The 13,771-nt window shown below is 47.9% G+C and overlaps 1 non-coding gene across 1 annotated transcript; it reads left to right on the top strand.

Annotated features, from left to right (window-relative positions):
* The first annotated feature begins 7,979 nt into the window (after positions 1 to 7,979).
* LOC111724510 lies at positions 7,980 to 8,084 on the top strand. Its single transcript, XR_002772808.1, has one exon. It is a non-coding gene; the product is annotated as a U6 spliceosomal RNA (small nuclear RNA).
* Positions 8,085 to 13,771: the final 5,687 nt, after the last annotated feature.

Genomic DNA, 13,771 nt, shown 5'->3' with positions numbered 1-13,771 from the left:
CGGAGGGGCCATCCTGGGCCCAGCCTGGCCTGAGCAGGAGCACCCTGTAACTTGGATCCAGGGCGTGCTGGGACAGGGCACTTGCAGCAACCCTGGGGGCCAGCCTGCCGGCCAGGGTGCTCCACAGGGAGACTCCAGCTGCCTGCCTGCCTGCCTTCCAGACTAAACATTCCCTCTCCCAACTCTCCCTGCCCCGCCAGGGCAAAGTGTCCTAGGAGAGTCTCAACAACAGAAGTGAAGGATAGTTTACGTGTGTCTGTGGACACCCTTGGGAGATAGGCGGGCACATAACCAAACATGCTACAGCACACACACAGAGGGGAGCAAGCCTGCGCGGGCAATGGCTCTGGGAGACAGACCAGCCCATGTGTCCACAAATAACACACACAGACACATGCATGCATAGGCAATGGCAGAAATGGTTATTTTTGAACACTGATAAAGAGAGGTGGGCCCATATTAAAATGCAAACACATGAAACCCAGACACCATGTGGGTTGGACTGCTGGACTCCAACAGGGGCATGCGGGCCTAAATGTGGACACATACTCACAGTCTGCAGTGCTGTATTTTGGAAAAAAGTGGAGGAAAAAAACCAACCTATGAATGTTTCCACTGTGTGGTGCTTGTAAAAATTTTGCAGCCTGGAGAAATGCCCCTGAGCGGGGTGGCTGTGTGTGGGCTGTCAGATAAAGTGGGGATCATGAAAACAAACAGCTCTGAGAGCGCTGGGGGGTGAGTGGCGGCACTGTGCTTACAGGGCTCGGGTGGGGGCTGGGTATGGGGCAGGATTCTCCCCCCCACCTCCCCGGCAGTGGATACAGAGGCAGCTGGAGCTTTCAGCTGATGGGCTGATTGCTTTTGGAAAAAACAAAACGAGCCTACCCTGCATGGTTGCTTTGCTAAGACTCGGTGAAATAAGTATTTGAAGCACAGTGCCCAGCACTGCATGTGCCTGGCACATCACAGGCTCTCAATAAATGGAAGCTGTTCTGATCATGCTCACAAGACCATGGGTAATAAGGGGACAGGAATCATTCCTCGGCTACCTTTAATGCTCCCCCTTTAGAGCTGATTCATTTCAACTCAGAAATACGTGTGTGTGTGTACACACATATGAAATGCATTTGTAGTAATAAGCACCAAACAGCAGCTAACACTTACTGAGCAGGCACTCAGGGCTAGACATTGCCTATGTGATTTACATATATCTTTTTTTTTTTTTTTTCTGAGACAGAGTCTCATTTGGTAACCCACAGTAGAGTGTCATGGCATCATAGCTCACAGCAATCTCAAACTCTTGGGCTTAAGTGATTCTCTGGCCTCAGCCTCCCAAGTAGCTGGGACTATAGGCGCCTGCCACAATGCCCAGCTATTTTTTAGAGATGTGGTCTCACTCTTGCTCAGGCTGGTCTTGAACTTCTGAGCTCAAGCAATCTACCTGCCTTGGCCTCCCAAGTGCTGGGATTTCAGGTGTGGGCCGCCACACCTGGCCACATATATCTTATTTGGCTTTCACAACAACCATATATGGAGGTACTATTGTATACCCAATTTACAGATGAGGAAATAGAGGAACAGAGGAGCTAAGCAGGTCTCCCTAAGTCAAACTATTAGTAAATGGGGGAGTCTGAATATTAATGTAAATCTATTTAAGTGCTAAAAACTATAGTTATTTCATGTATATATTGTTGGTGGAGAAAGTTAGCTGGAACCAGTGAGTGGCCTGAGTGTACCCAGTCCCTTAGGCAGTGAGTCTAGAGCCCTGCTCTGAGTGTTCCTCCCTCTGGGGCACACAAGCACCTTCTGTTGGCTCCATCCTGGCTTCCTTTCTGTACATTAGTTTGTGCAGGCAGTAATGATACTAGAGGGTGGTACAAAAGTCACAAAAGAAGAGCAGAAATTGGGGAGATATCCTGATCCCAGTCCTCACTGTGTCCTAGAGGGCTTGACCATTCATCCTATAGGAAGTTCTGGGGACATTCCCAACAGAGGCTCTGAGGAGAACAGGAGAGCCACAGCCACAGAGGTGACACCTGAACTCAGGTGGCTCATGCCACCTGGCCCACAGAGGGGCACCAAAGGGGCGCCCTAATGTAAGCCCTGGACTTGATGTGATGAGAGTGTGCCAGGGCAAGTTCACCAAGTGTAACAAATGTGCCATGTGGTGCAGGACATTGGTAGTGAAGGAAGTTGCATGTGTGGGTACAGGGACTATATGGGAATTTTCTCTACTTTCTGTTTAATCTTGCTGTGAATCTAAACTATCTCCAAAAAAAAAAAATTATTAATTAAAAAAAAGAGGGAGGTTTGGCGCCCTTAGGGAGGCCAAAGCAGGTAGATTGCTTTTAATTAAAAAAAGAGGGAGGTTCAGCACTCGGGAGGCTGAGGCAGGTAGATGGCTTGAGCTCAGTAGTTCAAGACCAGCCTAAGCAAGAGTTAGGATGTTGGCCACATGAACTGGGACTGGAGGGTTCAAACCCAGCCTGAGCCTACTAAAAAAAAAAAAAAAAAAAAAAGCTGAGCATTGTGGTGGGTGCCAGTAGTCCCGACTATAAGGGAGGCTGAGGCAAGAGAATCCCTTGAGTTTTGAGGTTGCTATGAGCTGTGATGCCAGAGCGTTCTACCGAGGGTGACATAATGAGACTCTATCTCAAAATAATAATATTAATAATAAAAGCAAGAGGAGAACCGGTGGTGTGGGGTCTAGGATTTCAGCTGTGTCTGAGCAGTCAAGGAGTTCCCAGGAGGTATGTTGGGGACACTGGGGCTGGGGCTGGGGCTGGTGTAGAGAGAGTCAGCCCTGCCTCCTTTCCTCCTCCACTTCCCCCAGAGCCACCCCAATTTTATTTGCTTTTATCAACTCTTGCTCTGCATCAGCTTCATTTTAAGAAGGTTGTGCGGCCAGTCTTGTTTTAACGCCTTCTGCTCAGCCATGAGCAAGACCATAGCACCCTGCACTCTGAAGGCAGCAGCTCACCTTTGAGGCCCCAGCACCTGGGCAAATAGAAAGTGTCCAATAATTATTGTACGAGTGAATGCCTCATTTGAGTTCTATAGCAAACCTGTGAGGTGGAAGAGACAATTTTGGTTTTACCCATTTTACATTTAATGAGTTATTTACAATTGGCCAGGCACAGTGTTAAGTAGTTCACACAAATTATCTCATTTAATCTTCATTAGAAACCTTTGAGCTAAGTAATATGTGGATGAAACTGGGGCACAGAGAAGTTAACTACTTGCTAAAGGTCATGCGGATAGTAAACAGCAGAGATTTGAAAACTTTGAAGTTGTTTAGATCCAGTGAAACCTAGGCTGGAAGAGACCACTAAGTCCTGGGAAGGGTTAGTGGTGGAGGCCAGGTGCAGAATCCAAGAACAGTTCAGATCTCCTCACGCGCAATCAAGACATTGTTTCTACAACCTGAGCAGGGCATTGGATTGCTCCCTTTCCAGCCACCTAGCAGACCACAGGATCCTCCTAGCCCGGGAGGCCAAGGACAACCCCTCCCAGGAGATTCATCCACACCTAAGTCCTGGCTGATGCAGAGGTGGTGCCAGGGAAAAGAAACAGGAAGGCATGTTTAAAACAATAATAACAAGCAAGATAAAAACACGATTTCTTTCCCTAAAGCCTCCTGTCCCTCTCATATCCTTAGCCCAGACACTAGGCAGACCCCAGCCAGCTGTGGAGCCAGCTGGGTCTTTCTGATCTGGGAAGGGGCTGGAGAAAGATGAGAAAGTGCTAAGTGTCCAGGCATGTAGGCAAGTTGGCCCAGACTTTTACCACGGCATCTCTCCACCCAGTCATCTCTCTATTCTTCCCTCCCTCTATCCATCCATTCATCTCTCTGTCCACCCATATCTTCATCCCTCCTTCCATCTCTCCTTTCAGCCATCCATCCATCCATCCATCCATCCATCCATCCATCCATCCATCATCTCTCTTTTTATCCATTTAGCCATCTCTCCATCACTTTATCCATCCATCTCTCTTTTCATCTATCTATCCATTTCTCCATCCATAGAAATAGAACAAGTACCCCCATTCTGCTGCTATTAGACTGACCTCTAGACTTCCTTCCTAAGACTGAAGGTCATGTGAGAACTGGATGTGAACAGGCTGTGATAAAGCTCTATGAAATTTGAAGTGCTTTATCTGTGAGAAGTTCTTTTTGGTTTACCTGCATTATAAAGAAGTAAGAGATTTCTGACACTTAAAAGGGAGTTCATTTTATAGAAAGCTCAGAGCTCTGACAGCAGCCCACATCTGTGCATGTATGAGTCTCTGGTACCCATAGCCTTGGATAGAATCTTGGTTCCCACTGCTTTACTTTCTCCTTGATTCTGACTCCCCCGTGTTAACTTATACATTTTAAGCCTCCTCAAATCCTTTTTGGAATAAACTTGAACCACAAAGAGAAAAAATGATTGAATTGCACTAATGCAGATGAAATAGGAGGGATTTATTTCAGGAACTGAGATGAACCCCCAAAATAAGAGTTCCCCATCCCCTGTCACCCCCACCCATGCCCCTGGGGATGTGACTGCTATCAAATAAAGGATTGCTTCTTTCTAGCATTCTTCCTGCTGGAGGGAGAACAATCCTTGATGAAGGATCTCTCAGTCCTGGTTCTGCTAGGGAGCACACAGCCTCGAAGTTGTCACTGTAGAATTGGAATTATACTTCCTGCTGGCCTGGGAGACTGCTGGGAAGATGAGAGGTTCTCTGCATGAAGTTAAGAGCTAACAGAGTTAGCTGTTACTACTGACAGGTGGCAGTTACTCATGACTTAAAGTTTAAATCTTTGGGGTGGCACCTGTGGCTCTGTGGGTAGGGCACCAGCCCCCTATACCAAGGGTAGTGGGATCAAACCCAGCTCTGGTCAAATTGCAACAAAAAAATAGCCAGGCATTGTGGCAAGGGCCTGTAGTCCCAGCTACTTGGGAGGCTGAGGCAAGAGAATCGCCTAAGCCCAGGAGCTGGAAGTTGCTGTGAGCTGTGCGATGCCATGGCACTCTACCAAGGGTGATAAAGTGAGAGTCTGTCTTTACAAAAAAAAAAAAAGTTCAAATCTTTGCACAGGAGCCCACATGGACAAACTGAGTGGCCCCTTCTTCCTTCCTTTCAGGTTTTGTGGGTAGAGTGGGAATGGAGCCCCTGAGAACATAGATGCGCACATAGCCTAGAGTCAGTTGTCCAGTTGATTCTAGACTGGAGTGGTAATAATCCCACTAGTTAAGGCTGACTGAGGCTTGCCATGGTTAGTCTTCTCTGCTGAGTTCTTAGGGGTGCACAGAAGTGAAGGCAGGGTCCTTGCCTTCAAGGAGCTCAGGGTCTACCAAGAAAAACCGATCACAAACCACCAGCTACGGCAGCAGGATGAGCAAGTTGGCTGTAGCCTCATCTTGCCTTTAGGCCCACACCGTTCCCGCCACCTGTAACACCTTTCCTTCCTTCACCCGTCTCCCCCCCACCCCCCACTTTTTGCAGAAGGTATTCCTTAACTTGTGTTTCTACAGACTTGTTCCTAAGGGATTCTGTGTTCTCTTTTCCCCCTTCCTTCCTCTCTTTCTCAATTTTTAACTTTTAACTTCAATTTACATTTCAATTCTCATATTTGAAATTGGTTACTGTCCTTTTAGTAGTAAAAGAAATGGCTAAACTATGCCTGAATCTTGTCTTTGATTAACAAGTCTTTTCAGCTTTCAGAAAGGCTTATGCTGGTGTGTTAGGCTGATTCACAGCCCCCTACAGATATCTGTGACTTAATCCCCTGAACACATGAATAGATTTATGACCAGCATCATTTTGCAGATGAGATTAATTTCAGGATCTTAAACTGGAGCCATTGGCCTAGATTATTCAGGTGGGATCCATGTGATCACAAGGGCCCTTGAAGATGGAGAAGGAGGCAGAAGAATGGGGAAAGGAAATGTGTGGTGAAGGCAGCAGAGGTCAAAATGATGTGAGTGATCACCACTGGGGGAGCCACCAACCAAGGGATGCAGGAAGCCTCCAGAAACCAGAGAAGATACGAAAACAGATTCTACTCCTAGAACCTCCAGACAGAAGGCAGCTCTGCTGACATCTGGATCTTAGACTCCGACTTCCAGAAAACAATGAACTTGTATTGTTTTAAGCCAGAAAGTTAATGCTAATTTGTTTATAGCAGCAAGGGGAAATGGATACAGCTGGCATCAGAAGAAAGGGAAGGAAATCCTGTTTCTGACAGAAGAGTTCACGTCTCCTAGCGTCAGGACAAGTGGGTTTTGTGGGACTGACTGAGTGTGTGTGAGAGATGGGACTTGCCCATATGGCATGTGGACATCTTTTCTCCCCCAGACTGTGGTTGACACAGGACAAGTTTCCTCAAAATAAATGGATGCTCTTGTTTCAATTGAACCTTTGTGTGGAGATAAGTTCACATGCCCAAGTGGACTTGGCCTGCACTCCCCTTCCTCTGAGAAGCATCAAGGGCATCATTGTGTTCATGCACTAATAAGCACCGCGAGGCAGTTGGCTTTGCTCTCCTTGCACTTTCTTTTCACAGTGACATCTGCTGGGCTTCGGCTGGCACCTGGACACAGTTCAAGAGAGGGCACAATGGCGGATGAGACAAGGAGAACTGAGACCCAAGGAAAGAGGCAGCGGCCCGAATGACATCTTACCATTTATAAATGGACCTATGTTTTTACCGTTAAAGCATGAGTTCTGCTGAAAGGATCCTTATCTTTTAGTTGATAAATGGAGCTCTGGAAAGTCCCAGAATAGCTCATTTTCTGTGCTAGGATGTAGTAGAATGTGATGAGGCAGACCGCGCTTTGAGGTCCGAGTGGAATACGAAAACTGCCTTCTATTGGCTGTATGACTACGCTGTACTGTTCTTTCCATCAACCGTGAAATAAGGGGACAGGGGACACAGTGAGATAATGCATGGGTGTGCATGGTACACTCTGTGAATCAAAATAAACCATCCATACATTTTAGCTCTTGGGATTGCATTTAGCCTCCTGACCTAGAATAATAAAGACACAAGACTAGGTTCCATGATCAGTTATCTTCTCTGAAGAATCTCTGCTGAAAGGTTTCCGAGAAGCATGACATATTTTTCTCTTTGGTTCCCTCTATGCATGAAGCTTCTCTTCCAAGCTGTGATTATGAAGTCTGTAATCTGAGTTCCCATCTCAAATCCTGCTTGGTGGGACTATTTTCCTTCTCATCCCAGTCATACCCATTCATTAGAGGCTCTAAGACTGATAAGGACAAGAGCCGAGCTGTAAGTGGAGAGAGGTGAGGCTGCAAGAAATACCTGCTTACTCCTGCTTTGGGGCAGGGAGTACAATCAGCTGATGGAGCAGGAATCCTGTGGGGTTGGGTTAAGTAGCAGTCAGGTATGTTTGAACAGAACCAGTCATCTTCCCGGTGCAACCTCAAATGATGGGCAGTACCTCTTCTGCTCACCAGCTGGGGCTGCCTTCCCCAAAGCTCACCATGGCATGGTGAATAGAGCTGGTCCCCAGGCCTAACTGAGCAAGGACAGGGAAGCTAAGGGCCAACGATCCTGTCTTTTCTATAGGCTGAGAGGGCTTCCAGTTCCAAGGGTAGGCAAAGGGAGATCTGGCAAAGAAGTTACCGCCACCCCCAAGGACCTGTCTGAGTAGAAGTGGAAAGGCCAGTTGGGAAGGATGACAGGAGCCATCTTCACTGTGCCCTCTCCAATCCCCCAGTGATACAAACCAAGAGAAGTGGTTGGAGAGGAGGTAGGACAGAATATAGCTATGAGCTGGCCCTGTCCATCCTTCCCTGGCCTGGAACCTGAGCCCCTGGGTGTGGAGGGAGAGTACCAGCCAGAACAATGCATCTCAAACTTCACCATAATGGAGACCCACGTGCAGACCTTGTGAAAGTGCAGATTCTAAGTCTACAGATCAGATGGAGGCTTGAGCTTCTGCACTTCTTTCAAGATCTCAAGTAAGGTGCTTGCTTTGGCAGCACGTATACTAAAATTGGAATAATACAGAGAAGATTAGCATGGCCTTGTGCAAGATGACATGCAAATTGGTGAAATGTTCCATATTTTTTTAAAAAAAAGATCTCAGGTGAGGTCATGCTGCTGGCCCACCTTTTGGATTGCATTTAGCCTGATAAAGCATGTGCGTAAAGGATAATACAGAAACAAGACCAAGGTCTTAGAGGAGACATTTCCACCAATTCCGGGATGTTCTTGATGCCACACTTCTGGGCAGAGGTAATTTAGAGTGTTCTTGCTTTTGTGTAGCCTTTGAAGTTCCCCTCTGTGGAGCCTCTGGAGAATTTGCAGGGACCAGGACAGGGCTTGGAAATTTGGATTCAACCAACATTAAATATCTACTTGGGGCAGCACCAGGAGCAAAAACATAGAGGTGGGACTGGGCAGAATTTAGCTAAAGCAGCTTGGGAGGGGCAGGGGTGAGCTGGCAGTTAAGGGAAAAGTGGAAAATGGAGAATTCTATGAGAGAGTCTGAGAGGGGCTCTGGACACTGAGTTGGGCTCTGACTCTCATCAGTCCAATATTGCGCTGACCTCTCTGAACCTCAGTCTCTTCATCTGTAAGTGAGGGGCATCACATTTACTCAGGATCACAGCAAAAGCTACATAATGCAGCAAATGTGAAAGCATCCAGCAAATTACCTGGCAAATGACAGTGTCCAGTATCTAATACATTTTGAAATAAAAAAAATAGTAAGTAGGCTCAGGCCCTGGCGAGTCTTGACAGTCAAACAAAGGAGTATGGCTGGTGCTGCCAAGAAGCCAGTCACAAATTATCCCTAACTCGGCAACAAAGCAACCCCCCTCCACCCAGAGCTCTCTGCTTAACTCCCTCTGAGTAATTCTGAGTACTTAAATGGTACTCAAACCTCGTAGAATTCGAAACCAGTCCTGAAAGCACACCTCTCACTAATTTCGATTAATGTGTTGCCTTTGTCTGACTTGGTATGATTCCACAGGCCCCTGGAATTCCTAGAACAATCTTTCAGCTCTCCTAAGAGACCCTACGATGAGCAGCAGGTCACATCAGACCACAACCCACATCCAAATCTCATCCAGGGCCTTCAATTACAAAACCTTCTAAATCTGAAAATGGGGGAAGTGAAATGACCCATTTTCCAGGGTTCTTGCTGGACTCCCTTAGAAAAAGACGAGCGTTTAGAGCGAGTCCTTTCTAGCAAGTGAATGAAGCCCCAGAGGCAGGGCCACTGCCTGTGCCAGGAAGGCTTTGTACAGGCCACCACTATGTCCTCCCCACACCCCCACACTCACACGCACTCTGGGACTGGCCCCAGCTAAGCAGAGCCTAGGATGATTTCCATGTTTGTTTGTTTTTTAAATAATATTTAGAAATGGTTCAAGGCCCAGAAACTTTTCCTTCCATGCCATTATTTTTGTAAGTAGATAGAAACAAAGCCTGCATTTCACAAACAGACAAGAGGAAAGGGCAAATACACGTAGCATCAGCACTGAGGGGTCTTCCCTTACCCTCCTTATAGAAAGGATCTTAGATGGGGCTGGGCTGGACAACTGAGTGCTTTCCCTCAAACCCAAGAAGTCTAGGTGAGTCTGAGGGATGAGCACATGAAGGTATATCAGCATCCCCTATAGGTATTTGTTTTTTCCTAGATAAATATCCCTTGTCCTGCCCTCTCCTCTGGACCTTTCACACAGCAAGCGGCAGTCCTCTACAGGAGTTAGGGACTTGAGCCTGGACACAGAAGGATGTCTGGACTCAATTCTAGCTCTACAGCTCACTCACTGGAAGGCCCTGGGCAAGTTCACTGACTTTTTAGTACCTTAGTTCCCTCACCTATACAATAGGGAGATAAGAGCATTTTTTATGGGGCTGCTGTAAGCAGCAAAGGAGTCACTACCTATGAGGCATTTAGTGCATTTCTGAGCACAAAGCAAAGTTCAATAACTTAATATGTCTGGAACCACCGATACCAAAGATGTCTCCAAACTTTTGGGCCCACCTGCCCCATCCCAGGCCTTCCATAGTTCTCATCTCTATAAATGACAAGTCCATCCTGCCCACTGCTCAGGCCCCAAACCCTGGAGTCATTTCTGGCTCCTCTTTCTCATACTCTGCATGAAATCCGTAGCAAATCCTATCAACTCCAGTCTAAAAGCTATTCAGAATCTGGCCATGTCTAGCCACGCCACTGCCGCCAGCCATGTCCAAGGCCCTGCCATCTTTTGTCCTCATTCTTGTGTAGCCCTCTGTTACTCCTCTCAATCGCTTTCCCCACATAGCCTTGAGTGATCCTTTAGAAACGTTTAAGTAAGAGTTTGTTTTTCCTCTGCTTAAAACCTCCCAAGCCTCCCCATCTTGCTCAGAAGGAAGGCTGAGGTTTCACCAGGGCCAACAAAGTCCCCTACACCCCACCGCCTCTCTGCTGCTGCCACCTGCTTCTCCTCCCTGCCCACTCTCTCCCAGCCACCCTCTCTTCCTTGCTGTTCCCTGAACTTACCCAGCATGCTCCTCCCTCAAGGCCTCGGTATTTGCCCCTCCCTCTGCACAGTTCCCTCCCTCCCTCCCTCCCTCCCTCTCTCCAGGTTCTCCTCAAGATCATCTCCCGGAGAGGCTTTCCTTGACCTCCTATATAAACCCTTTCAGCCCTTGCTCCACCCCTTTCTCTGCTTTATTTGCCTTTTTGACGATCAATATATATCTTTCCTTTTCCTTTTTTTTCTCTCTCCTTTTTTCAAATGGGAACCCTAATATGGCAGCAGCTGAGTCTCCCTTTCTCTGTTGCTATCTGCTCAGTCTCTAAAAACATGCCTGACACGTAGTAGGTGCTTTATAACCATTTATTAAATAGCTTTCTCCCTCCCTCTGTTCCCAGCTGCCTCCCATGTAGCTCCACACTGCAGCCAGGATGATCTGCCTACAACATGGACTTTCATCATGCTCCTCCATGGGTCAAGAATGACAAATGATTCCTTGGCTGCCCACAGGACAAAGCTATTATGCGGCACTGAAGGGCTTTTATAGTCTAAGCTCAGCCTTCTCTGTAGGCATCAGTGAACCCTCTGCTCCTGGAGCAGGAAGGAGCGGTGTTCCTCAGCGACAATCCTTTACTCTGCTGTCCCTTCACCTTGGAATGTCCTTCCTTCCCTTCTCCACCAGTCAGACTCTGGTGGATTGAATGGCGGTCCCCAAATGATATGTCTGCCTGGAAAATGTAAATGTGACCTTATAGAGAAAAACGATCTTTGCAGGTATAATTTAGTTAAAGATCTTGAGACAAGATCATCCTGGATTAGAGTGGACCCTAAATCCAATAACAAGTGTTCTTAGAGGGCAAGGAGAGAGGACACAGAGGAGAAAAGACAGAGGCAGAGATCGGAGCTTTGTAGCTACAAATCAAGAACATCAGGAGCCACCAGAAGCTGGAGGAGGTAAGGAAGGACTCTGCCCTGGAGCCCTTGAAGTAGGCACGATCCTGCCAACACCCTGATTCTGGATATCTGGTCCCAGAGCTGTGAGAGAATAACTGTCTGTTGCTTCAAGTCCCCAAGTTAGTAGTGATCTGTTATGGCCGCCCTAGGACACTATTACACTCACCCTTCAATCCTTTTGTACAGATGCAGTCCCTGTCTGCAGCCCTGTGGGGGCTGATGTGGCCTCATCATCCCAGATGACCTTGCTTCCTTGGCCAAAGCTGATGGGGCCAGGGATGGACACCTGGCCCAAGCTGGGCCAATTGGAGTGTCACATGCATTGGAAACTGGAACCACAAGACCATGGGGCACTGCTGGAGGAGGTCACCTAGGCTCAGAGCTGGGCAGTGTAGGATGGAGGACAGACACTCAAAGCCCTGACGACTCTCTAGGTTCCAGGGAAAAGTTTTTGCTCTTTGTTCTAAACAATTCCCTTGATTCCCACCAATATCCTGCCCTGCTCCCACTTTTCTTTGACCTGGCTTAAGCAGGGTTATCTTCCCTGTAAGCAATTCAATCCTAAGCTAACAGCTGAGCTCTGGTGTTACCTCATCTCTGACCCCATCGCTGGGAGAGAGGGCCCCAGTCGCTGGGCACTGTAGCTGGGTGTGCCCACCAAGATTCATCATCATTGTTTGTGATGTGTGCCTGCCAGTCTCCCCCTAGACTGACCTCCTCCAGCCCTGGACCACCCTCATTCTGCACATCCCTATTTTCCTAGTACCCAGTGGGGTACAATGTCCAGTGCCACAATGGATAAATACACGAATAAAGAAATAAATCTATTCGGCTCTTCCCACAGGAAGTTACAGTCCACACAGGGAGCCCAGGCTCACACACACACTCAGAGCAACGTCTAGTGGGTAGAAAGCAGCTCTGAGCCCAGGAGGGAAGTCAGGGGCCGACGAGCAGGCATGGGGAAGAGATACTGCAGAAGTGGTGGTGTAGATGGTGACCACCTAGCAGGTGGAAGGCAGGTGGAGCCGGGAGGATGTTCTGAGTGGGGCCTAGGGGTGGTCCAGAGGAGGGAGAGGCAGCACTTGAAGTGTGCAATAGAGGTAGGGCCTGACTGTAGCTAAAGTTCCCAGATGGGACCTCTAAAGGAAGGGGTCAGTGGGGCCAGTCCTGGGCCCTTTGGCAACTCATCCACTGAGCTGTGCCCAGTGCCAGCTGTGCAGAGATGACAGAGAGTAGAATTCAAAGACTAGAATTTGAACTAGCAGAATTCAAAAGCTCTAGGGAGGACAAGACTGTATCTACAGTTCCAAGGGCCAAGAAATAGCCAGTGCATGACCGAAGACTTTGTGGAGCACCTTACGTCTTAGGAAGTGCTGGACTCTAGCAATGACAGAGCTGAGAGGTGTAGTAGATGAAACGGTGGCTGGTGCTGCAGAAAGCCTAAGTTAAAGTCTTGCCTCCCCCATCTGGTGGCTGCACAACCTCCAGCTCCTAACCTCCCTGAGCTTCTGTTTCCTCATCTGCTGGATAAAAACCACAGCGAGTGTTTATTGGACACCTATAGATGCTGGCTACCATTGTAAGCGCTTTTATAAGCACTAGCTTCTTTGATCTTCAAAAACAATCCTAGAAAGTACCCTATTTTGCAGGTATGGAAATTGAAGCTCAAAGAGGGTAAGTAACTTGTCCAAGTCACTAAATTCCTTGGTAGAAGAGGTGAGATTTTAACCCAGTTGTTTAGCTCCAGAGTCCACATTCCCAGCTATAATGCTGGACTGTAGGAGATGGCAGCATTCCCCACTCAGAGGCTTTGGGAGAGCAATAGGATTAATATACACAAAACTGGTTAGAGATTATATTCACAGGTAAATATTGAAGATTGTTCTTATTTTGCCCGATACGCACGATATTAGATAGATGATTGCTTTAGCAGATGCTGTTGACGTCCCGGCATATCTCCCTGGCTTAGCTTGGAGGTCACCTGCAGACAGTGACATGTCCCTCTGCCAACGGGCATCTTCTGAGAGACATTTGTGCATCTAACAGGGCAGGCCGGAAGTGCAGGGGTGCTCAGACCCCAGGAGCAAACCTCAGCCAATGTGGCATGTGAGCTGGTGAGTGGGCACCTGCTTCCTCACCCCTCAGTGGGACAATTCTGAGATGTGTCCCAGGAGTCTCTCAGAGTGCCCCCCCGTGGGCGGACGCCCAGCAGCCCATACAGTAACCCACCGTGAATGCCCTTCCTGTGGGTTTTCTCTTCTCTCTGTCTCCCTCCAGCCCCCTCATGGTGCTTCCCAAATAAAGTTCTTGCCCCTAAATCCTTACCTCCGTA

The sequence above is a fragment of the Otolemur garnettii genome, unplaced genomic scaffold (assembly GCF_000181295.1).
Source record: "Otolemur garnettii isolate 467f Iridium unplaced genomic scaffold, OtoGar3 scaffold00001, whole genome shotgun sequence".
Lineage (NCBI taxonomy): Eukaryota > Metazoa > Chordata > Mammalia > Primates > Galagidae > Otolemur > Otolemur garnettii.
The sequence above is the reverse complement of the archived record's forward strand: the minus strand, read 5'-3'. Positions and strand labels throughout refer to the sequence as shown.